This window comes from Rhinoderma darwinii, chromosome 2, assembly GCF_050947455.1.
Source record: "Rhinoderma darwinii isolate aRhiDar2 chromosome 2, aRhiDar2.hap1, whole genome shotgun sequence".
NCBI classification, from domain to species: domain Eukaryota; kingdom Metazoa; phylum Chordata; class Amphibia; order Anura; family Rhinodermatidae; genus Rhinoderma; species Rhinoderma darwinii.
The window spans coordinates 116,048,452-116,073,818 of NC_134688.1; the positions used below are offsets into that span (position 1 = coordinate 116,048,452).

At 43.2% G+C, this 25,367-nt stretch overlaps 1 protein-coding gene across 5 annotated transcripts in view; it reads left to right on the forward strand.

The window, feature by feature from the left end:
• The first annotated feature begins 247 nt into the window (after window positions 1-247).
• KMT2D (lysine methyltransferase 2D) overlaps window positions 248-25,367 on the forward strand; it is a 193,794-nt gene continuing 168,674 nt past the window's right edge. For all 5 annotated transcript variants that reach the window (XM_075852187.1, XM_075852188.1, XM_075852189.1 and 2 more), the window contains exon 1: window positions 248-769. The gene's annotated coding sequence lies outside the window, so the exon portion shown is untranslated. The remainder of the gene's footprint in view (window positions 770-25,367) is intronic.

Genomic DNA, 25,367 nt, shown 5'->3' on the forward strand with positions numbered 1-25,367 from the left:
ATGTTTTCTTTGTGACAATAGGCTGCCGCGTACCTGTACCACAGGTAAATTCTCTACAGTGAATGCTCGTCGGGTTGTACACAGGCCTACTTCTCCCTTCGTGTTTATCGTTGTTGTTATTATTATTATTACGGTTATCGTCACCTCCCGCCCACCATTTTTGGAGGACACCCGGCAGCCTCCCCTTTCTGTTTCCCACGTGCTTTTTCCCCACTAGTGCCCGGCAGTGAAGCGGTTAATCCCCCGGCGGAAGCATCCTGTGCGGAGCCGCGTCACTGCACAGTCACATCCCGAGCGGTCGCGCGTATCCCTCCTCCTCCGCTGCCGCAGCTCTAATAAAGACCCGGTGCTGGAAAAGAGCAACGAAATCTGGCAACCGGATACACCGACAAAGACATTGGCTCCGCCCTCGCTGCTGCCTTCCCCCTGCTTCCGGACTGTTTCCCCTGTGTGTGCCGGGAGGGGGGGCCTGCGGCCTGAGCGCTACGATCGGGGATATCCCGACTCGTCTGGACTATTTTATCTCCGGGCAAGGAAAATGGCGACTGAATTTTGAGCTCGGCGACTGAGAATTAAGAGGCGGTTAACGACAGGAAGCGAGCGACGTGGAAGAGAGGAGATCGGGAAGCAGTGGGACGCCGGGGCATGGAGTAAAGAAGGCCGGGGAGGCCGTAACTGCAGACTGGGGTGCCTTGCTTCCCCACTGCCCCCAAGCTCCCGGGCATAGTATCGGGTGACGGGGTGAGATGCTGCCCCGGCCACTGTAGAGGTGAGAGGCGGGGAGAGCTGGGTGGGACGCTGGAAATATGGTGGATGCTGGGGGTGACCGGCTCTATATCTGTGTGTGTGTTGTGCCTCTTTTGTGCGCCCCCTCCTCGGCCTGTGAGGATGTATATGCTGCGGCCCGTTCACTTCCCACGTCAGTACAATGCCAGGCCGCTTGTCCCGGGTGCCCAGGGCAGTGTGCTCCCCGGACTGGCTCAGGCCTCGTTGGTGTGGAGTGTTGTATACGGTGTGAGGAGGACAGCCGGACATGTATGGAGCTGACCATGGACACAACGACTTGTTTATGTGCTAGAGATTATCGTGTCGTCTTCTTCTTTACTAGAGCACAGGATTAATTCAAATTAAGAAAAGGATAAAACTTTAATAGATTGTGTGATTGTGCCATATTTGTCGTCAACGATATCTTACTGTATGTACATAGTGTCCGTAAGCGTTCTAATAGACGTGTGAAAACGGTTCACGTTGTTACCGTAAATCACGTCGCTTACGGTTGTGCGCTGGGCTAAAATATGACCTATGTATGTGTAGTAAAACTGCCTATGTCTATGACCATCTATGGGCTGAAAGATTCCATGGTGCCAGTAACACATGGGTGGTAATAGGGGCAGCCGCTAGTGTATGTGTCAGATACCTGGCTATAACCTCAGGTCTTTGTGTCCTGGAGGTGCCATGTGCTGGGCATGTTCCTCTACGCGCTTGCCCTGGTTAAATGCCTACACATTGTGATCTACATGTTGTGGCTTTGTTAGAAACTGGCAACAGTTTTATCTCTTTATTGTTTTTCAAACTTTTTGCTAATATACATCAATATGTGTGACTATATAACTTTCTTGTTTACATTTCCAGTCTCCTGAGCCAAACCTCCTTGGTATAAGTTGTATGTGGGGATTAGAGCCAGTCTGGCAGGCGCTGTGTTTGGCTGACATTATTTATCTTATATGTATTTCTAGAAATAAAATCAGAGTTGTTACATAAAGCATTGTGGGCCACTGGAATATATATATATATATATAACTGCGCGTGCAAATTGGTGCATGAAGCCCCATCACATGAACAGATTTGCCCAAAACACCAAGTGAGAGTAAAATTACACCATAAAAACATGGGTCAGAAATTCTGGCATTCTGTAACCTAGCAACGTGGACCAGTCTGGTTTTGGGGTCTCTGATTTGTGCTACCTCCTGCTGTATATTGGGGTATATTTATCAATGCAATTGTTGCGCTTTTCAGTTGAAATTCAGTTTTTACTAATCATCAAAATGTATTTATTTTCCTGACAATTGTGATGTGTTGGAAAAAGGCGGCATGGCTTTAAAGTCATATGCAGTTTGAATACTGCCTCCTTTTCCGACAGGGAAACCTGCCGTAGATCATGATCGCTGTCCATCAACTGGATACTGGGGAAATGTTAAGCAGTGCACCACAAATCGTAAATCTACTGTGTGTGTGTGTGTGTGTGTGTGTGTGTGTGTGTGTGTGTGTATATATATATATATATATATATATCGATCAATTCTTGTATAATAGCGGTGTTAGTGAATGTTCACATGGTCAGGATTTGACATCACTTTTCAGCGTCCATAATGAACATGCTTCAGATTTATTCTAGGGCATGTGAATGTGCCATTAAGTTTGCTGGAATCCTGACGCAATCCACAATGTGTGAGCATGCCTTACTGTAAAGAGTTTAGGGGCTGAATCTTTTTTTTTTTTTTTTTTTTAAAGACTATTGTTGTGGATGAAATTGGCTATATGGTCAGAACAAGAGACAATCTTTACTCTATAATGCCCATTTACCCCAGTGGGGTCAACACCTTTAAACCAGACATAATCTTGTCATTGGTTCTTGCCGGATTGTCCCTTGCTGATGACTTGGAAGGAAGATTTGACAGGTTTGATATATTTAACCTGCAGGATTCTTTGTTCCCTGGGAATAAGTGGCACCGGACAGCTGCTTTTTCTACTGAAGTAAACCTGTACACCTAGCTGAGGAGATGCAAGAAATAGGGAGGGGAATATAAGCCTGGTTCACACGGTGAAGTTGGGTGCAGGTTTTTAGTGTGTTTTTTTTTTTTATTTTTTTTTTATAAGAAAATAATTACACCTCTCTGTTTCATAGGTTTGTCTGATCATATAAGAGACACCAGTGTGGCGATCAGGGGATTGCCGGTGGTCCCGGGAACTAGAATCACAGCTGACTGCTGTGGGAAGTCGTCGTCAGCTGTTCACTTTCCCCGCAGAGGAGGCTACAGGGAAAGTCCAGTTCACCAGAACGACAGCTGCTACTTGTTAGGCCCCATTCACATTGCGTCTATTCCCTAGGTTTAGGGTGTACGTCGGGAAAACTCCCGACGTACACACTAGACGTGTCTTTAGGGCTCTATTAGCCAGACTAAGGCCAAAAAAGTGTCCTTTTGGGCCTCTGTCGGGCTGTAATACGTCGGTATACTTTTTTTTTTTTTCCCCAAAAGTTTGGAAAATCGTAGTAGACTACGCTATTCCATCCAGAGGTATCCCGATAAAACAACAACTTAGTTTTAACATGGTAGGAACTCTATGGTATATGTCACAGTTAGACATTAAATATCTATGTCGCAGTTTCCAAATTCCTGGGAAGAGCATCAGGTAGTGCTCGGCCTAGGGAAGCTCCTGATGTCACTCCATATATGGACAATGATGTCAGGAGCTGTCAACTATACAGTCCCCGGCCAGATGTCACTGGGGATTCTCCAGTCCTGGAGTCCCTGGCCAAAGTTCATTAGATGCTCCAGCTGGGGAGTCCTGCATTACAAAGCTACTGATTTTACGGTCATCAGGAGCTTTCCCGAGCACAGCACTTCAGGTAGCGCTCTGCCTGGGAATGGTGTTCGGGCTGCATATCCCACAGTGGGATACGTCGCCACCCTCCGTCGAGGGTATACGTTGGGAGTCCTACCGATGTGTAACTCCCACGGAAGGAAAAAAACGGCACGTGAATAGGGCCGTAGTGGCTTTTCTCTCTAACTCAGAGGGGTCCTGAGTGGGAGGTCCCCCACAATGATGTTCCCTAATAGGGCATATGTAAAGGGGTAGTCTAGATGAGACATTCACTTTAAATCCACTCCTAGTTTTTCATTGGGAGGGGAACCCCAAAAACGTCAAACTTCCCTGTGTGAATCTGGCCTAAGATCCTTACATGTATGGTCAACTTTATATATAAAGCTGCATCTTGACCTGGACATACATGGAGTGTTTTTCCATCCGATTCAACTAAGGTTTTGATAAAATGACTGGTTGATTTTAAAATGTTCTTGTTCTATTTCAAGTATAATAAGATTATTGCACATTTTTGAAGCATCATCGAATCTCGCACAAAAAAGGTTTATTTACGGGCAGCCTTAATGTGTGGATGTTCTGTGGCAACTAACACCTTCAGCACAGTGATCAAAGTTGATTGGGATGCCATCGTGTGTAGACTGCTTTCTTTGTTCCATCACTGTGAACACCAGTGATCTTTGTTTTTAATATAGTGACAGCCCAGGGACCAACGCTAGCCCCCAGGGCTGTCCTATAAGGCTGAGTTCACTTGTCGCGGAATCTCAACGTGGATTTTACCCTGTGCAAAGGCGAGATCCGCAACATGTGAACTCGGCCTAATAATGTTTGTTGAAAAAAACCCAATGGATTGTGGGACTACCCCTTTAACAAAGCCCAGTACCATCATAACATGTGCAAATAGATTGCCTCATGTTAAAATAAACTTACTATGTTCTCCTTGTATGTTTTTAGCTCCCCTTTTTCTCCTGTGTAAGTTCTTCCTTCATGGAACAGAATGGGCGGTCCAGCTTCTAATACCACGTTAACGCTGCCAAACTACATTTCCCACCAGCATACCTCATCTTCTCTGATCTATAGATAGTTTCTGCCTCTATTTGTAAAGTGCGTACCTGCTCTGCCACTTCTGCCTCGTAGTCCCTACTCTCTGTGCAACCACACCAGTGTCTTTCCGCCTTTTAAGGAAATTGTATCACACAGATGTCATGACCATCTGCTCTATGTATACTTGCATTAGTTGCAGCAGGAGGAGCTGTCAGCTGATCTTAGCGACGGTTCTTCCCTCTCCTATGCGCTGTAACCACGAAGACACTTGCTCACGTTACAGAGCACAGAAGGGAGAACCGGTAGGAGCAGCTGACCTCTCCACCCGCTGCAACTATTACATGACTGTTACGCTTAGTGGAAGCCGGCAATAGGCTAAAAGCAAGTCCTCATTCTGTCCCATGCTGAAGACGAGGAAGCCACGCACGCGCAGTTTGCCTGCACATCCTGAGAGAGAGATCCCATAGATAACATATGAGAAGTTACCTCACGTGCTCAACTGCCGAGCGAAGAACTACTGGAGGATGTTTCCAGTAGTAACGGAAGGAACTCTGATCAGGATGGGACGCAACAAAAACGTAATTGGCTGCTGCCACTGGAGTGGTACCAGCACCGCACATCCCAGGTAGCTTCTATTTCTCTTAGCACAGCGGGTAATATCCCACGCGGGTGCTGAGACTACCGGCCTGCAGCAATCCACATCGCCACTCATTGGCTTACTGCCTGGTGACGTCTATTGTTGCTGCCAATCGTGAGACTAATTTTATACCATTCCAAGTGCCTTTACAGATGTCTGTGACTCTTTGACCTCTGCTAGAGATGTAGCGAATACCCCCTTGACATGGTTGCAGGCCTAGGTATAAAAAGATTAGAAAAATCCATGTACTGTTCAATTATAGATTTGTACATTGTAATTAGATCGCCCCTAAGTTGTCTGTTTTTTTTCTAAACTGAATAACCTGACTTGGTACTGCAATCCGCCCCTTACCTTAATTTGCTAAAAAAACAAAACACAATTTAAAAAAAATCTGAATTCTACCTTTTTGTTAAGTCACCAAACAGAAAATCATATTTGGTAATTGTCGGAATTTCATAAAAAGGGGGAATATGGCAAAAAATATTTATGCAGTTTACCATGAACAAAAATGACTTGTATAAAACTGTAAATATGTAACCCCAAAAAAACAAACAAGTTTATTACCCGTGCAGAACCAAACTAAGGATATGTTGGCATAAAAAAGTGTGGGAAGGAGGAAAAAAAATGTCCACCTGATCACTAATGCCAGAATTGGTATTGTCCTTAATGTGCAGAAAATGGAAATTTAGGATCTACTGTGTGTGTCTGTATTCAAGAAAGATGAAGTTCTACACCTTACGCTTTATTCACATGACTGGGTGTCAAATTGGCTGTAAAAAAAAACATCTACTGTTTCTCTATGCTGCTCATAGACTTGAGTCTAATTGAGTGATCCGGGAAAATTGGCAAAAATAGGACATGTCCTGTTTTTTTCCTCGGCCGTCCACACAGTCCGTTAAAAAAACAGCCGTGTGAATGGCCCCATAGTCATGTATTAATCTTTTAGGGAATCTGTCGCTTGAAAGTTTTTTTTTTTTTTGCAGTTAAACAATTTGTTTTTAATCACTCAAATACTATGTGTAATGTTTTCACAAGTCAGGAAATATTATAAATTAGATTCTAATTTTTAAAATTTCCATGTGCTGGTCACTAGAGGGAGCAGTTCCCAAAATTGCAGCATGGTCACTGGTAAAGCAACCTCATTGATTTATGCTGCAAATTTGGGGTGGACTCACTCTCCTCTAGTGTCCTCACACAATCCCCCCTCCCTTATTCTGGCTAGTGCCAGGAGAAGGAGGGGTTTGAATCTTCAAACCTCCTACACTGCAGTCGCTCAGAAAATGGCGGCACACAGTGTAGGAGGATTAGATACAGGGCTCAGTAGTCAGTATCACACATCACATACACGAACAGAAATGACCTGTTCCTGCCACCTCTGCTGGCTTGCGCCTTTGCTTCGTTGAACATATGGCCGGAAGTTGTCATCTTACTGTCCGGCAGCAGCTTCCGGTCCACATGAAAATGGCGCCGGATTTCGCCCTTCGAACGAGCTTAGTTTTGGTCTGTGTGGGAGCGGCGCATGCGCCGTTCCCACACAGACGGCGTACGCTTCTGAGAACGGAACGGCTCCCGTTCGTATTCTCTATGGGGTTGTATGTGTCGTATTCCATCTCTGTATGGCAACCCCTATTGATAAGTAAATGTAAGAACACAGTAAAAAAGTTCAGTCGCTAATAAATACAATTTTTGTTTTATATTTTATTAAAACGTGTTTTTGTGGCCGTAATTCCCCTGAAAATCCACGCGAGAATTGCGGCCCTATTCATTCCTATGGGACCCCTACACACTACCGTGGTTTTCACGGTCCGTGCATGGCCCGGGAGCCTGGACCGCAGAAAGAACGGACATGTCTTATTATGGCCGTGTTCTGTGGTCCAGACTCATTGAAAATAATGGCTGCGGCAATGTGCACGGCCCGTGATTTGCGGATGGCTCGCGGCTGACAGTCCACTGCCAGCCGACCCGAAAATCACGGCTGTGCACAGGGCTACGGTCGTGTTCATGAGGCCTAAGTCCTCTGAGGAGATTGCAAAACGACTTTGTTCCTGGCCCAATATTTGCAGTTCATCTTGCATCCATCCTGAGAACCGTTGCATGGATAGTTTCAATGTGGACATCATTTTGAGACCTGTAATCTGCAAATAGTACAGACTAAGGCCGGATTCACACGTGTGTGTGTGTGTGTGCGCGTTTTGCGCTCGCAAAAGGTACTTAACAGCTCCGTGTGTCATCCCTGTATGATGCGCGGCTGTGTGATTTTTGCGTAGCCGCCATCATTATGACACTCGGTTTGGATGTTTGTAAACCGAAAAGCACGTGGTGCTTTTCTGTTTTCATTAATAGTTTTATAGCTGTTGCGCGAATAACGCGCGTCCCACAGAAGTGCTTCCGTGTGGTGCACGTGATTTTCACGCACCCATTGACTTCAATGGGTGCGTGATGCGCGAAATACGCACAAAGAACAGACATGTCGTGACTTTTTCACAGCGGACTCACGCTGCATAAAAATCACGGACAGTCTGCACGGCCCCATAGACTAATAGGTCCGTGCGAGGCGCGTGAAAATCACGTGCATTGCATGGACGTATATCCCGTTCGTCTGAATAAGCCCTAAAGGTAGAGTAGTTGCCTATAGTGACCATTTAGATGACTTCACATATTTTAGTCCGTATTCCTGTGTGCGGTGTTTACCACCATTTTAGATACATATATTTTATTTTTTTGTCATTTTAAGTAATGCATTGACAATTGCAGCAAAAACCACTTCCAGCATGGCATGTGTAGATGCAACCTGCATAATCTGCCCTGTAAAAATGAAAATTGGAATCTAATTACATACCATTGGCACCTACTTCACTTCTTGACAACACTAGTCTTTATACACAGCAATGTCTAGAAAATACTACAAGAACATAAAAGGACGGATTGGGCCTTCTCTACTGTCAGGGATTTAAAATTATTCTAACATCACCATTTTGTTTTGCCCAATTTTGCAGTGAGAATTCGTTCACAATTCACCATCCAATGTAATCTCTATAGTGGGAAGGGCATAAGCGGCTACCAAACACCAATTGCATCTGCTTATCCCCTCACAAACAAAAGGATCTGCATGTTCACAATCCAACAGCCCGATCCTCAGCTCCTCCGACATCTTCGGTCAGGGGAGAGTCAGGACTCGGCAATACACAAATTGGTGGCTTCGGCCAACATTCATCTAATGTGTATGTCCACCTTCTACAATGCATTGGGAAATCAATTTGCCAGGCTTAACCCGTTAGCCTTATTACGGCGCTGCATCGGAATAAATAAACAGAGCAGGGAGCCGTTAAATGTCCCTGCTCTCGGAGGTGGCTGGGGACGTCCCTGCTCGAACGGGTGAGATACATATCCGTATCAATCTCACCCGTTCAACCCCTAAGATGCGGCGCTCAATAGCAAGCACCGCATCTGAGTGGTTTTAGAGAGAGAGAGCGAGCTCCCTCTCATCCCACTGATGCCCGGCGATAAGATCAGAGTGTCTGTGTCTCCGATGGCAGCCTGGGGCCTAATAAAGGCCCCCAGGTCTGCCTGTAGTGAATGCCTGCTAGATCATGCTTCTGGCATGACCTAGCAGATGCCTGTCCGTTTTACACGGACAGGCATAATACACTGCAATACGAAAGTATTGCAGTGTGTTTATAAATGTGATCGGATAATTGCATAGTGAAGTCCCCTAGTGGGACTAGTAAAAAAAAAATAAAAGGAATAAAAAGTGAAAAATAAATGAAAAACCCACTTTTCCCCTTACAAACTGCTTTATTATTAAAAACCAAAATAAAGTAAAGTTACACATATTTGGTATCGCCGCGTCCGTAACGACCCAACTATAAACTTATTACATCATTTAACCTGTGCGGTGAAAGTCTTAAAAAATAAAAATTAACCATGCAAAAACTGCTGTTTTCTTTAAAAAAAAATTGATAAGTGATCAAAAAAAAAATCGCATCTACCCCAAAATGGTACCAATAAGTCGTCCCGCAAAAAAAACCCTCATACAACTGCATCGGCGAAAAAATAAAGTTACGGCTCTTCAAATATGGAGACAAACGTTTTTTGTTTTTTTTCAAAATTATGTTTTCGCTGTGTAAAAGTAGTAAAACATACAAAATATGTATAAATTTGGTATCGTTACGATCCCAACAACTAGCTGAATAAAGTTATTTATACGACACGGTAAACGGCGTAAATTTAGGACGCAAAAAATTGAGAAATTGCAGGTTTTTTTGTATTCCCCCTCCCCCCCCCCCCCCCAAAAAAAAAGTTAAGTTAATCAATAAATTCTATAAACCCCAAAATGGTGCTATTAAAAACTACAACTTGTCCCGCAAAAAAACAGACCGTATACATCTATGTCGACTCATAAATAAAAAAAGTTATAGCTCTTTGAGACTATGGAAAAACGTAAAAAATGGCTGTCATTAAAGAGGCTCTGTCACCAGATTTTGCAAGCCCTATCTCCTATTGCAGCAGATCGGCGCTGCAATGTAGATTACAGTAACGTTTTTATTTTTAAAAAAACGGGCATTTTTGGCCAAGTTATGACCATTTTTGTATTTATAAAGTCCAACTGGGCGTGTTGAAAAGTAAAAGTCCAAGTGGGCGTGTATTATGTGCGTACATCGGGGCGTGTTTACTACTTTTACTAGCTGGGCGTTCTGATGAGAAGTATCATCCACTTCTCTTCACAACGCCCAGCTTCTGGCAGTGCAGATCTGTGACGTCACTTACAGGTCCTGCATCGTGTCGGCACCAGAGGCTACAGATGATTCTGCAGCAGCATCAGCGTTAGCAGGTAAGTCCATGTAGCTACTTACCTGCAAATGCTGATGCTGCTGCAGAATCAACTGTAGCCTCTGGTGCCGATGTGGCCGACACGATGCAGGACCTGGGGCAGGAAGTGAGTGACGTCACAGCGTGATCTCTCGAGCACGCTGTGTGTCTGCAATGCCAGAAGCTGGGCGTTAACGAACAGAAGTGGATGATGCTGATTCGTCAGCATCATACACTCCCATTCCTAACGCCCAGCTAGTAAAAGTAAAAACGCCCCGATGTACGCACATAATACACGCCCAGATGTACTTTTACTTTTAAACACGCCCAGTTGTACTTTTGCAAGCCTCATTTGCATAAATACAAAAATGGTCATAACTTGGCCAAAAATGCTCGTTTTTTAAAAATAAAAACGTTACTGTTATCTACATTGCAGCGCCGATCTGCTGCAATAGCAGATAGGGGTGGCAAAATCTGGTGACAGAGCCTCTTTAAGGTCTAAAATAGGCTGGTCATTAAGGGGTTAAGATTGCATTTTGGATAACAATTGAATTAGAACACAAGGGGAGAAATGATGAACTGTTCAATGAAGAAAATGTTTTTACTTTATTGACAAAAATACAATAATTCTTAGACCAAACTTTTCAATGTAAAACCACCAACACCATACAAGAATTTTTACACTTGTGGTATTTTGTCTTCTCACTTTGCTTACATTGGAAAACACGGAGCTGTTGCTTGTAGCAAACCATTCCAGCATAAAGTTATCCCAAAACATTCTGAAAAAGCAGCGATCTGATTGGTTAAGACAACTATATGTTTTTAATTTCTTTAAATTTATTATCCCCCCCCCCCCTCTCTCTCTCTCTCTCTCTCTCTCTCTCTCCATCATGAAGTAGCCATTCCTTCCCGTCTATACCTATTATTCTAATGTTACAGACCCATATATATATATATTTTTTTAAAGTAGCTTCTACCAACTTTCTCATGTCTGGCTGACACTGACCGCTGGGCATCCCACGTACAGTTGTAAAACTGTTAGTGCAGATGTGTTATCTATTGAGGTTTTAGTGATTAATCAGGTGTAAAGGCCCTTTTACACGTAGCAATTATGGGGCAAACAAGAGATCACATGAACGCTTCATCCTGCTCATTGCCCTGGGCAACGATCAGCCAATAAACGAGCAATCATTCTGCTTGTTCATCAGCTGATCATATAGTTTATGCAGCATTAAATATTATAGTTGTCGGCAGCACATCTCCCTTTGTAAACTGCTGTCGACATGGTGGAAATATATGGGGACGAGTGGTTGCTGGTCTCCATACATAACCAAGCATTGCTGCTTGTGAAAGGAGTAATATAGCTCCGACCAATGAGCGGTCAACGTTGATCGGCACTAGTTTTTTTTTTAAGATCCATATCGGCCGTGTAATAGGACCTTTTTAATGTCACTCCTGGTGAAGATATTCTGTATTTTGCTTGCAGTGACATTGTGGGCACCCATCGTCAATACATCTGTTACCAACTGCACTACTGGTCCATGGTGCACAAGTTACATGTAGGAAAATGTCACAAGAATTATCTGACAGACCCTATTTACTGCCCATATTGACTGCCTTATACTGTATAATAAGGCATGTGAAGAATAGTATTCAGGCTGGGTTCACACGACCTATTTTCAGACGTAAACGAGGCGTATTATGCCTCGTTTTACGTCTGAAAACAGGGCTACAATACGTCGGCAAACATCTGCCCATTCATTTGAATGGGTTTGCCGACGTACTGTGCAGACAACCTGTCATTTACGCGTCGTCGTTTAACAGCTGTCAAACGACGACGTGTAAAAATACAGCCTCGTCAAAAGAAGTGCAGGACACTTATATACATTATATGCAGGACACTTCTTTGGACGTTTTTGGAGCTGTTTTCTCAGACTCCAATGAAAACAGCTCCAAAAACGGACGTAAAAAACGGTGCGAAAAATGCGAGTTGGTCAAAAAACGTCTGAAAAGCAGGGTCTGTTTTCCCTTGAAAACAGCTCTGGATTTTCAGACGTTTTTGGTCACTACGTGTGCACATACCCTCACTGTTGCTGGATTGGTAACTGAGGGCATTATGAATCTTACTAAGGCTCTGTTCACATCTGAGTCGGAAGCTCTGTTAGGAGGCCTCCGTTGCAGATCCGGCAGGGCTTACCGTAGACTATAGCGCAGCATGCTGCGCAATTGTGTCCGGTAAAATCACGGACACTGACAGCCAACGGAACCCATTAAAGTAAATGGGTTCCGTTGGCAACCGCCCGTGTCCGTTGTGCAACGGAAACATTGGTTCCGTCCTTCCCTTGTTCTGCTGCGCTGACGGAACTGCACAACACAGATGTGAACATAGCCTTAGGCTCACACTATCATTGGGGATAGAATAGCGTAGCAGTCTGCGCTATTCTCTCTTAAAAGCAAGGAAACCATGACAGAACTGAGGCTTATTAATGCCAACTGGTGAGAGATCTAGATAGATATTTTCTCAGGCCGTTTTAATACACAAGGATGTTGGTGACCTGCATGTTTATTGACTTTATTATTAGTGGTTAGAAATCTTGGCTTCTCTTTGACTGGTAGGTGCTGTGTACTCATGTGGTTTTACCTTATAACCGAAATGCTGCACTAGCAGACCATGCGATGATATTTTATTTGAGGCTTCCATTGGAAACCATATAGACCACTGTTTCTTTTCTGCGCTGTCCATTGGGTAATGGCTTCACACGTTGCTGCAGGAGGTCTGAAAGATCCAACTCAATCTTCAGATGACTATACTTCTTGGCAGTCAAAACGCTATCTCTCCGGACTATCCAGTAAATGTGGTTAATCTCTCTTTATTAAAGGTCTGACATGAAATAAAGCACAAACTGGTGCAAGTTAGAAATCGCACAAAAATTCAAATAAACAGAGTGGAAGATAACAGAGGCCCTAATGATAGTAAAGGTATGTTCACACGCTTAGCAAAAAACATCTAAAAATACGGGAGAAAACAGCTCCTGATTTTCAGAAGTTTTTTTTAATCCCTTCCCGCTCCTGGACGTAATATTAGGTTATGGTAGCTGTATCGTTCGCGCTCCATGACCTAATAGTGCGTCACTGGAGGGTCAGCCGTCTTCCCGACACATACAGGAGCTGTGATGGCTGCTGTCTTGTACAGCGGTTGCCGCAGCTCCTATAGAGGGGACCGATCGCTGTGTCTCCGCTGATTAACCCCTTAAAAGCCGCGTTCAATAGCGATCGCGGCTTTTTAGGGGTTAAACCACCATCGACTGCCCGCTATATGATGGCGGGCAGCGATGGTTGCTATGGCAACCGGACGCATAACAATGGCGTCCGGCTATGCCATCGACGGAAGCCTAGTGGGTCCTGACAAAGTCAGGACCCACTATGCTTGCTGTCAGTGAGTAGCTGACAGCTCTAATACACTGCACTAGGCATGTAGTGCAGTGTATTAGAATAGCGATCAGGGCCTCCTGCCCTCAAGTCCCCTTGTGGGACAAAGTAATAAAGTAAAATAAAGTTGTGTAAAAATAAAAAAAGTTTGTCAAGTAATAAGTCAAAATCCCCCTTTTTCCCTGATCAGTCCTCTTTTTTTATTAATAAAAATAGATAAACTATACATAATTGGTATCGCCCCGTCCGTAACGGCCTGAACTATAAAATTATTTTGTTATTTATCCCGCACGGTGAACGCCATAAAAGAAAACAATATACCATACCAGAAATACAATTTTTTTTTAAATTTATTTTTTTGTCACTTCACAACCCCAAAAAAAATGGAATAAAAAGATCAAAAAGTCGCATGTACCTAAAAAATGGTACTGATCGAAACTACAGGTTGTTACGCAAAAAAGAAGTCATCGCACGGCTTTCTTGATGGAAAAATAAAAATTCTGGCTCTTAGAATAAGGTAACAAAGAAAATTGATTTTTTACAAAGCGTATTTTATTGTGTAAACGCCATAAGACATAAAAAAAACTATAAACATCTGGTATCGCCGTAATCTTATCGCCCCGCAGAATAAAGTGAATGTCATTTATAGCGCACGGTGAACGCTGTAAAAAAAAAAATACAATTAAAAAACAATAGTAGAATTGCTGTTTTTTAGTCACCACGCCACTTAAAAATAGAATAAAAACTGATCAAAAAGTCCCATGCACCCCATGTAAACTGCAATGGATTCCTCAAGGTGTCTAGTTTCCAAAATATGGTCACTTTTGGGGGGTTTCCACTGTTTTGGCACCACAAGACCTCTTCAAACCGGACATGGTGCCTAATAAAAAGGCTTCAAAATCCTCTAGGTGCTCCTTTGCTTCGGAGGCCGGTGCTTCAGTCCATTACCGCACTAGGGCCACATGTGGGATATTTCTCAAATCTGCAGAATCTGGGCAATACGTATTAAGTTGCGTTTCTCTGATAAATCCTTCTGTTTTACAGGAAAAAATTGCATAAGAAGGATTTTCTGACAAAGTCAATTTCACCTCTAAATTCCTGTGAAACACCTAAAGGGTTAATAAACTTTCTAAATGCTGTTGTGAATACTTTGAGGGGTCTAGTTTCTAAAATGGGGTGTCTAATTATATAGGCCACTCAAAGCAACTTCAGAACTGAACTGGAACGTAAAAAAAATAAATTAGGCAATACTTCGCTTCTTGCATTATACTGATAATGAGCCGTGCCCACCCCGAGATGACCCCAGTTTTGACAGTTTATATAAACGGAGACCCCTATTAGACCGTTTCAGTGCCCGGTTTTCCCAAGCATACACCCCCGAGAAGTGTATTTCCATTGATGAGTCCTTGGTACATTTTAAAGGGAGGCTTCAAATCCGCGAGTACCTGCCGGGTAAGAGGGCAAGGTATGGCGTGCAGATGTATAAGCTGTGCGAGAGTGCATCAGGGTATACTTACAAATTTAGGATATATGAAGGGAAGGACACCAGTATTCAGCCCCCAGAATGCTCCCCCCCCCCTCCTTACGTGTTAATTAAAAAAATTGTGGGATTTGGTGCACCCACTGCTGGACCAGGGCTACCACCTCTACCTGGATAATTTTAATACCAGCGTCCCACTCTTCAACTGCCTCGCTACCAGAAGTCATGCGGCACTGCTAGAAAAAAAATATGAGAGGCCTCCCTAAGACTCTGCTTGGGCAAACACTCAGAAGGGGTGAGAGCAGGGCACATTCTAGCAGCAACATATTGTGTGTCAAGGACAAGAGAGATGTCACACCAGTACCCATGTACCTGTACGATGTACCAGTACAGAGACCCCCAAACCAGACTGCATCCTGGACTACAATAGGTACATGGGAGGGGTGGACTTGTCAGACCAAGTCCTGAAGCCCTACAGCGCCATGCGGTGTGGTATAAGAAGCTGGCCGTGCACATCATTATCAAGAAACTAATCTTTAGGGACCAAGTAGGGGGCACCCAGTACTTCTGGAAGCGAGGCCACACGCATCGTACAAGGGCAACACTTTCCAGGAGAAGTTCCCCCAAACTGGCAAGAAGGGAAAAAGTCAAAAGAGGTGCAGAATCTGCTATAAGAGGGGGATAAGGGAGGACACAATATATCAATGTGACACGTCCAGAAAAACCAGGGCTCTGTATTTCAAAATTTACCATACATCCCTTAGATTTTTAACCCCTAGGCGCACCAGGACGCAACTGTACGTCCATGTGGCCAGTGTCTTAGCGCACAGGGACGTACAGTTACTGCGTGGTTCCCGGTGCACACTGTCGGCGACAGTGTGAACCGGGAGGCCAACTGTCCTTAACAGCTGACACTCCACTGTATGCTGATCAGCGGCTTATTTCGGCAATTAACCCCTTGATTGCGGTGATCGATTGCAATCACCGCATTCGGGGTTCATCGGCAAACCTCACGATGAAATCGTGAGGTTTGCAGATGGCTAGCATGGCGATCGTAGGCCAAGTAATGGTCTCCGTGTCTGCCATGTACGGAAGCTTATCAGGATCAGCCTCCTGATAGACTTCCTGTCGGAGTGACATGACATCACTGCCGTTCACGATGCACACTGTAGATGACAGTGTGCATCGAGAACCGGGAGGTCAGTTGTCCCTGACAGCTGACACTCCACTAGTTGCCGATCAGCGGCTCATTGCCGCTGATTTCGGCAATTAACCCGTTACATGCGGGGCTCGATTGCGATCTCCGCATGTAGGGGGTTTGTAGCACATCAGCAGCCCCCATGCAATTGTGGGGGCTGCTGATGCTTCTGATGGCACCCGGGGGCCAGACAACGGCCCCCGGGTCTGCCATGTATGCAAGCCTATGTGGACCAGCCTCTGGCTGGTCCTCGTAGACTAACTGTCAGAGTGACTGATGTCACACTGACAGTTGGAATACGTTACACTACTTAGGTAGTGTAATTTATTCTAGCAGCGATCAGAGCTGCAGGTAAAAAAGAATAAAAATAAAAAAATAAAATAAAGTTAATAAAAATGTTTTACAAAAGTGTAAAAATAAATTATTTTTTTTCCTATAGTAAGTCTTATTATAGGAAAAACATAACAGTTAAAAAAACAGTACACATTTGCTATCGCGGTGTTCGTAACGACCCAATCTATAAAGCTATAATGTTATTTTTACCGCACGGTGAACGCCGCAAAAAAAACTAACTAAAAACAATGCCAGAATCACTATTTTTTGGTCACCACCCCCCCCCAAATATAGAATAAAAAGTTGCATGTACCCAAAAATAGTACTAATAAAAACTACAACCCGTCCCGCAAAAAACAAGCCCTTACACCGCTCCTTTTACTGAAAAATAAAGTTACGGCTCTCAGAATATGGTGACACAGAAAATAAATTATTTTATAAAGAAGTGATTTTATTGTGCAAACGCTGCAAAACATAAAAAAAACTATACATCTTGTATCGCCGTAATCGTACCGACACGCAGAAAAAAGTACAATTGTCATTTATAGCGCATTATGAACGCCGTAAGAAAAAGAATTTAAAACGCCAAAATCACTGTTTTTGGCCACCAAAGCTCTAAATAAAAAGTAATCAAAAATTTGCATCTAACAAAAAATGGTACCAATAAAAACTACAGCTCGTCCTGCCAAAAATAAGCCCTCACACCGCTCAATTCATGGAAAAATAAAATAGTTATGGCGTTTGGAAGGCGGGGAGTGAAAAACTAAACTGGAAAAGCAAAAAAGGATCAGTCCTGCAAAGGTTAATTAATTTCTATTAAAAGAAAATAAATTACCACCACATGTGGGGTATTGTCGTACTCTGGAGAGATTGCGTTACAAATTTAGGGCGACTTTCTTCTTTATTCCTTGTGAAAATGAAACAATTCAACATTTTAGTGGACAAATGTTTATATTCATTTTCACGGCCTAATTCTACTAAATTCTGCAAAAGACCTGTGTTGTATAAATGCTTACTAAACCCCTTGAAAAATTCCCTGAGTGGTCTAGTTTCCAAAATGGGGTCACTTTTGGGGCGTTTCCACTATTTTGTTTCCTCCAGGGGGTTGCAATCGCGACATGGCACTAAAAACCAATCCAGCAAAATCTGTGCTCAAATTCAAATGGCGCTCCCTCCCTTCTGAGCGCTGCCGTGGGTCCAAACAGCAGTTTATTACCACATATGGGGTATTTCCGTAATCGGGAGAAGATGCTTTACAAATGTTGGGGTGAATTTTCTTTCTTCTATAAATGTCTTATTTCAGAAAAAAAGTAGATTTTCATTTTCACAGACTAACTCCAATAAATATAGCAAAATACCTGTGGGGTCAAAGTGCTAACTATACCCCTAGATAAATTCCTTGAGGGGGTCTAGTTTCCAAAATGGGGTCACTTTTGGGGAGTTTCCACTGTTTTGGCACCACAAGACCTCTTCAAACTCGACATGGTGCCTAAAATATATTCTAAAAATAAGCAGGCCCCAAAATCCACTGGGTGCTCCTTTGCTTCTGAGGCCGGTATTCAGTCCATTAGGACACTAGGGCCACATGTGGGATATTCCTAAAAACTGCAGGACCTGGGCAATAAATATTGAGTTGTATTTCTCTGGTAAAACCTTCTGTGTTACACAATTTTTTTTATTACAAATGAATTTCGGCAAAAAAAATAATTTGTAAATTTCCCCTCTACTTTGCTTTATTTCCTGTGAAACGCCTAAAGGGTTCAAATACTTTCTGAATGCTGTTTTGAATACTTTGAGGGTGCAGTTTTTAAAATGGGGTGATTTATTGGGGTATTCTAATATATAAGGCCCTCAAAGCCACTTCAGAACTGAACTGGCCCCTGTAAAAATAGCCTCTTGAAATTTTCTTGAAAATGTGAGAAATTGCTGCTAAAGTTCTAAGTCTTGTAACGTCCTAGAAAAATAAAAGGATGTTCAAGAAACGATGCAAACAAAGTACACATATGGGAAATGGTAACTAGTGACTATTTTGTGTGGTATTACTATCTGTTTTACAAGCAGATGCATTTAAATTTAGAAAAATGCACATTTTTGGAAATTTTCTCTAAATTTGGGCGTTTTTCATGAATAAATATTGAATTTATCGACCAAATTTTTCCACTATCATAAAGTACAATATGTCACGAGAAAGCAATCTCCGAATCCCTTGGATAGGTAAAAGCATTCCAGAGTTATTACCACATAAAGTAACATGTCAGATTTGAAAAAAATCGGCTGTGCCACAAGGCCAAAACAGGCTGCGTCCTAAAGGGGTTAATCTACCCTGATGCACTCTGCACAGCTTATCCCCCTCATCTTTCCCTTCTGAGCCCTGCTGTGTGCCCAGGCAGCTAACAGCCACATGTAGGGTATTGCCGTACCCAGGAGAACCCACATTACAGTTTATGGGGTGTATATCTCTGGTGGCGCAATATATTGGACACTGAAATGGCTTAGATATATAGAAAATTGCAAATCTCACACTTCACAATCTGCTGCGCATTACCTTTTACACAGTACCTGTGGGGTCAAAATGCTCACTACACCTCTAGATGAATGTCTTAAGGGGTGTAGTTTTTAAAATGGGGTCACTTCTCGGGGGTTTCAATTGTACTGGTACCGCAGGGGCTTCTGCATACATGACTTTTAGCACCAGAAAAGCTCCAGTAGGCCAAATGGTGGTCATTTCCTTCTGAGCCCTCCCATGGGCCCAAACGGCAGTTTATCACCACAAATGGGTTATTGCCGCACTCAGGACAAATTGGGCAACAAAATAGGTTATTTTATTGAAATTTTGATCAAAAAGGACATCTTATTGGAATAAAATTTAATTATTTTTTTTTAATTTCACAGCCCAATTCAAATATGTGCTGTGAAAAAACTGTGTGGTCAAAATAACAAGTATAAATGAATTCCTTGAGGGGTGTAGTTTCCAAAATGGGGTTACTATTTGGGGATTCCTACTGTTTTGGCACCTCAACACCTCTTCAAACCTGGCATGCTGCCTAAAATATATTCTAATAAAAAAGAGGACTCAAAATGCCCTAGGTGCTTCTTTGCTTCTAGGGCTTGTGTTTTAGTCCACGAGCGCAGTAGGGCCACATGTGGGACATTTCTAAAAACTGCAGAATCTGGACAATACATATTTACTAGTGTTTCTCTGGTAAAACCTTCTGTGTTACAGAAAAAAATTGAATAAAATTTGAAATTCAGCAAGAAAAATGAAATTTGCAAATTTCACCTCCACTTTGCTTTAATTCCTGTGAAATGCCTGAAGGGTTAAAAAAAACTTTCTAAATGCTGTTTTAAATCTAGTTTTTAAAATGGGGTGTTTTATGGGGGTTTCTAATACATGGGCCCCTCAAAGCCACTTCAGAACTGAACAGGTACCTTAAAAAAAAAAAAAAAGGCTTTTGAAATTTTCTTAATGAGAAATTGCTGTTTATGTTCTAAGTCTTGTAACGTCCAAGAAAAATGTTTAAAAAAAAAAACGATGCCAATCTAAAGTAGATTATACAAAGGCGCAAGGTAAAATGTGTCAATGAATAAAAGTAAAAAAACAAGTGTCAGGGCGAAGGGTCAGGAATCATGCGACTTAAGGCCCTGTTCAAACTTTTTTTTTTTTCAGACGGAAAAGTCTGCCTCAAAACTCCTTCAGGAATTTTGATGCAGATATTGACCCGCCGGCAGAAAATTTGCGGCATTTTTCGCCCGCGGCCATGGAGTTCTGCGGGTACAAGCTGCAGCGAGAGACGCAATCTCTGCCTCCCATTGATGTCAATGGGAGTTCAGAGATGGAAACACCCATGAATGGCAAGTCACTACTTGTCCCCACAAGTGGTTTTACCGCTCGTGGGGAAAAAAATGCCTCTGCCTCCCATTGAAATCAATGGGAGGCTGTTTCATTCGGCTTTTTGGCGTAGTTTGTGTCAAACAGGGCCAAAATACTCTGAACTAGCCCTAAGAGGGTAGTAAAATTAGCTGAGGACCTGAAGGAGATCCATTGAGACCAAATGCAAGAAAATTGATCTTTACAGTCAGATCGATGAGCCTGGAGTTTTTCCATATGCATAATTACATTCACTTATCTGGCCTTCTCTGCATTCGATGGGTAGATTACAGATTTCTAATGGAAGGGGCTAACTTCGCTATGCCACCAGAAGATAATGGAAGACCGTGAGCTTTGGCCAACTGAGAAAACTGCCAGTTAACGAGCTTGGCAGCATAGTTAACAAAGCTGGTCACCTACTGAAAAGACTTGAGTCAAAAAGGTTGTAAAAGAGGACAACGCCACCAGATATTTTAATAGGGTTCCTACATTGATCAAACATGTCAAGTAAGTGTCTGGAATTGAAGGACAAAAGAAATGGACCACTGTAGGCTAATGATTCTACCTGCAATAAAAAGGGAGCGGGCTTTATATTTATCCTCATCTGCCAGGGTTATGCCAAGCTCTGTATCCCATTTATCCATTAAAACGGGAAAACCGTAATGGAGTTTAAGCAAGAGACTGTAAATTGTGGAGTGTATTTAGTGAGGCGCAGATGAATGGAGTCAAATCAGTAAAGGATCTCCGTAATCCGGGCGCAGACAAAGGATAACCATTGTTCATATTCCAACCAGGATGGGAATTTCATGTGCAAACTCAAAAACGTCTGAAAATACGCAGCTGTTTTCAAGGGAAAACAGCTCCTGATTTTCAGACTTTTTTAAGCCACTCGCAATTTGTTTCGCTTTTTATGGCCGTGTTTCGCTCGAAAAAAATCCCAAGAAGTGATCTGCACTCGTGGTTTTCAAAACTGCCGCGTAAAAAATCCGCCCATCGGAACAGAATGCAGTTTTTCCTTTTTTAAATCAATGGGCAGATGTTTGGAGGCTTTCTGCTTCCGATTTTTCCGGGCGTTTACGGCCCGAAAAACGGCTGAAAATAGGCGTGTGAACATACCCTTAGAGAGACAACACACTTTAAAAAAAAATAATTCAAAGTACACTAAATGGTATCACCACGATCCGAACTACCAATGAAAACAGCCTCTTGTCCTGCAAAAAACAAGCCCACATTGTCAGAATACAAACGTTTTTTTGCCCATAAGACTTCGTTCATATCTGCGTCGGGACTCCATTCATGGGTTCCGTCGGAGCTTTCAGTCAGGGGAACCCATGAACGGAATCAAAACTGAAACAAACAATACTCTAGTATAGTGGACTACGGTATTGATTGTACCCCTGTACAACGTTGACAAACTGAAACCATTTGCACTAGATCCGTCACCATTGAAATCAATGGTGATGCAAACAGAAACCTATGGTTTGTCTGAATTCCGTTCATGGTCTCCACTGACAGAAAGCTCTGACGGAACCCATGAACAAAGCCTTAAGGGGGGAGGTTTTACACTGGCCGATTATCGGGCAGACAAGCATTCATAGAACGCTCGTTGCTGACAATTGCCCTGTGTAAACAGGGCAGCGATCAGCAGATGAACGAGCAAAAGCTCAATCATCTGCTGATGGTATAGTTTAAAAAAGTTAAGTATTTATAATTGTCGGCAGCACATCTCCCCCTGTAAACAGGGAGATGCGCTGCCGACATGATGTATAGGGATGAGCTATCGGAGTAACGACCGCTCGTCCCCCATCTATAGCTCCGTGTGACAGGAGCAAATGAGCGCCGATCAACGATGTCTCGTTGATGGGCACTCTCTGCACCGGCCGATTATCGGCTTTTAGAATGCGGTGATGAGCAACAAAGGCAACGCAATTCTAGGGATGGAAATGTGTGAGATCATTGGCATAAAGGAAGATCAGTTATGTCAACAAATGGATAACCCTGAAATATCTGGGTTACTACGAATCGCATGGGCCAGGTGCTTGCATAAATAGGGCAGGATAGACAGCGGGCACCCCCGACTAGTTCCATTCCTAATAATTAATGAAGCAGATAAGTCCATTTGCACGGACTCGTGCTGAAAGCTCGATATATAAAAAGGACACTAGTCTACCAAAAGCACCGCACTCGGGCTGAACTGCTGTAAAGAAAGATCCAGAAGCCCCCAATGTCCCCAGTCAAATGCCTTTCTGGCATAGTGGAATTTTTTTTGATAGGGCATAGGCCGTTAGGTTAACTAATATGTGTCTTGGCTCCTGTAAAAACGGAAATCATGATTCATGTTTGATCAGAGCCTAAATTGTATTCTTTAGCCTCCTTCTTAAAGGGCTCATTCAGACTAGCGTATATGCAGTTCTTGTTACGGCCGTTAAAACAACGGCCGTCACACGGACTCATGTACTTAAATGGGGCCATTCACACAACCGTTTCAACGGAGCGTGTGAAGGGTTAGTGAAAATATAGGACATGTCCTATTTTACGGAGTATCATGCATCCCTCCATAGACTTCTATTGAGGATCCGTGACATTGCGTCCTGCATGGGTGCACCTCTGATGTGAAAAACCGCAGTTTTTCATGTCCGAGGTAAGCAATGCTTGTCTGAATGTAGTCGAACACAGCCAACCTGGTTGTTTGGAATCGATTAAGAGATCTTGCAACCTATCTGCCATAGTTTTTGGAAATATTTTCACATCACAATTGCTTTAGGACATGGGTCTATAGCTACCTCGTGAGGCGGAATTATTGCCGAGCTTGGGCAGAACGTTAATTTGAGCCTCTAGAGAATGGGTACTGTGGAGACACCGCACTGAGGACTAGATTTGTAAACAAAAAACAAGAGTTGACAAAAATCCTTTTGGTAATGAGGCTTGAAACCATCAGGGCCAGGAAGCTTGCCTGATCTAGTGATCTTAGCAGCCATCACAACTTCCACCTCTGATAAGTGATCTTCGGGGGCATCGCTTTGCTCAGGAGATTGTGGGAACGTTGTCTCTGTGATATAATTTAGTGGCTACAGTACTGGGCCTGAGGGGACATATCGCCATGAAAGGTAGGGGAGATTGTAAAGGGAGTTAATAGGCCTGCAGTTCATTAGGGATTAGGGAAGGATTGTGACGTGTATCTCCTGATGTTCATTTAAGGGATGTAGCGTGCGTGCCAAAGATCTACCACCACGTTTATTAGCGTTTTCTTAATAATGAGCTTAAATCCGATCGCTTAGTGCAAAAAAAAATGCCATCAATCTGCTCCTGCAGGGAGTCTCTAGTGCGTACAAATTTGTCTGCTTCATCAGGGTAAAGTGGATTTGTGAACTGACTCAAGACTTGCAAGTTGGGAGATCAGCTGTTGGATTTTTAACGCCAGTTTTAAGCAGGGAGGGATGTTTAATAAAGACACCTCTTAAAACACATTTTAAGTGATTCCAGTCGTGTAGGAACTAGGAAAATTCATTTGCATGGTGGGAAAGAAAAGCAATCGCTGATGGCTTAATCTCTTCCCGGCACACCATTTACCACCGGATTCATTCGAACGCCATATCCTTCGATTTAGAATTCAGATCAGGCAGACAAGACCACAGAAAAACTGAGCCGTGGTCGGACAACAAGTAAGAGCCGATATATGACTGGGTGTCCCAACTTTAAAGAAGTCATAGAAAAATCAGCTGATCAAAAAAATGACATAGTAAAAAGTAACCACTAATTAATAAATTGGGATAAAAAGTGATTATCCCTCTAAATAATGACGCAAAAAATAAGGGCGGATTTACACGTATGCGATATACGTCCGTGCAACGCGCGTGATTTTCACGCGCCTCGCACGGACCTATATTAGTCTATGGGACCGTGCAGACAGTCTGTGATTTTTATGCAGCGTGTGTCCGCTACGTAAAACTCACGACATGTCCTATATTTCTGCGTTTCTCGCGCGTCACGCACCCATTGAAGTCCATGTGTGTGTGAAAATCACGCACAGCACACAGAAGCACTTCCGTGTGACGCGCGTGATTCGCGCAACAGCAGTAAAGTATGAATGAAAACAAGCACCACGTGCTTTTCTGTTTACATACATACAGTGTCATAATGATGGCGGCTGCGCAAAAATCACGCAGCCACGCATCATATGCTGCGGACACACGGAGCTGTTAAGTGCCTTTTGCACGCGCAAAACGCACACGCTCGTGTAAATCCGGGCTAAGGGTGAGAGGAGTTTTTTTTTCGTTCATAGAGTTGAGAAACAAGAAAAACGGACCCTGGTATACCCTATCGGGTCACACTTCCTAGTCGGAGTAACGCACCTTTACTCAACGAATGCCTCCAACCCGTACCCTAGATACCCTATTAATGGCCTAGCCAGTTCTTTTGTCGTGGATATCCGGTACAGTGGGAACTAGAGGCAAGTGACGTTTTGGCACATATTTGCTTTTTCTATTTGTGCAAACTGTTCAAAACAATGGGCACAAACTAAAGAAAGAAATAAAAAGTATACCCAGCAAAGAGCTATACTAATACAAAACCATAACACATCCACCAAACGGAGGTTGTGAATGATGAAACAGAAATCCGTATGTCTAGAGGTGGCCCTGATTGACTTAAACAGATAGACATAATAAACTGCGTTTCAACGCGTTTTCCATGAAAATAGTCCGGTTCATCCGGGAACAAAACGAGCAGTCAAAGTCAAAAAACACAAGATCAATACTTGTAAGAAATAATGCAACCGAGCTGGATTTAATAAGTCCTACTGGTTCAAGATTATCCGCAATGTACAACTGCAAATAAAGCCAATGTATCGTGGGGTGAGGTGCTCACAACCCAGGTTACCGTACGTGGCACAGAGTAGAAGATGACCCCATCCATTCACAGGCAAGCTCTCCCGGCTAGTTCAGTCCAGGAATCCCTCATTGCAGACCAT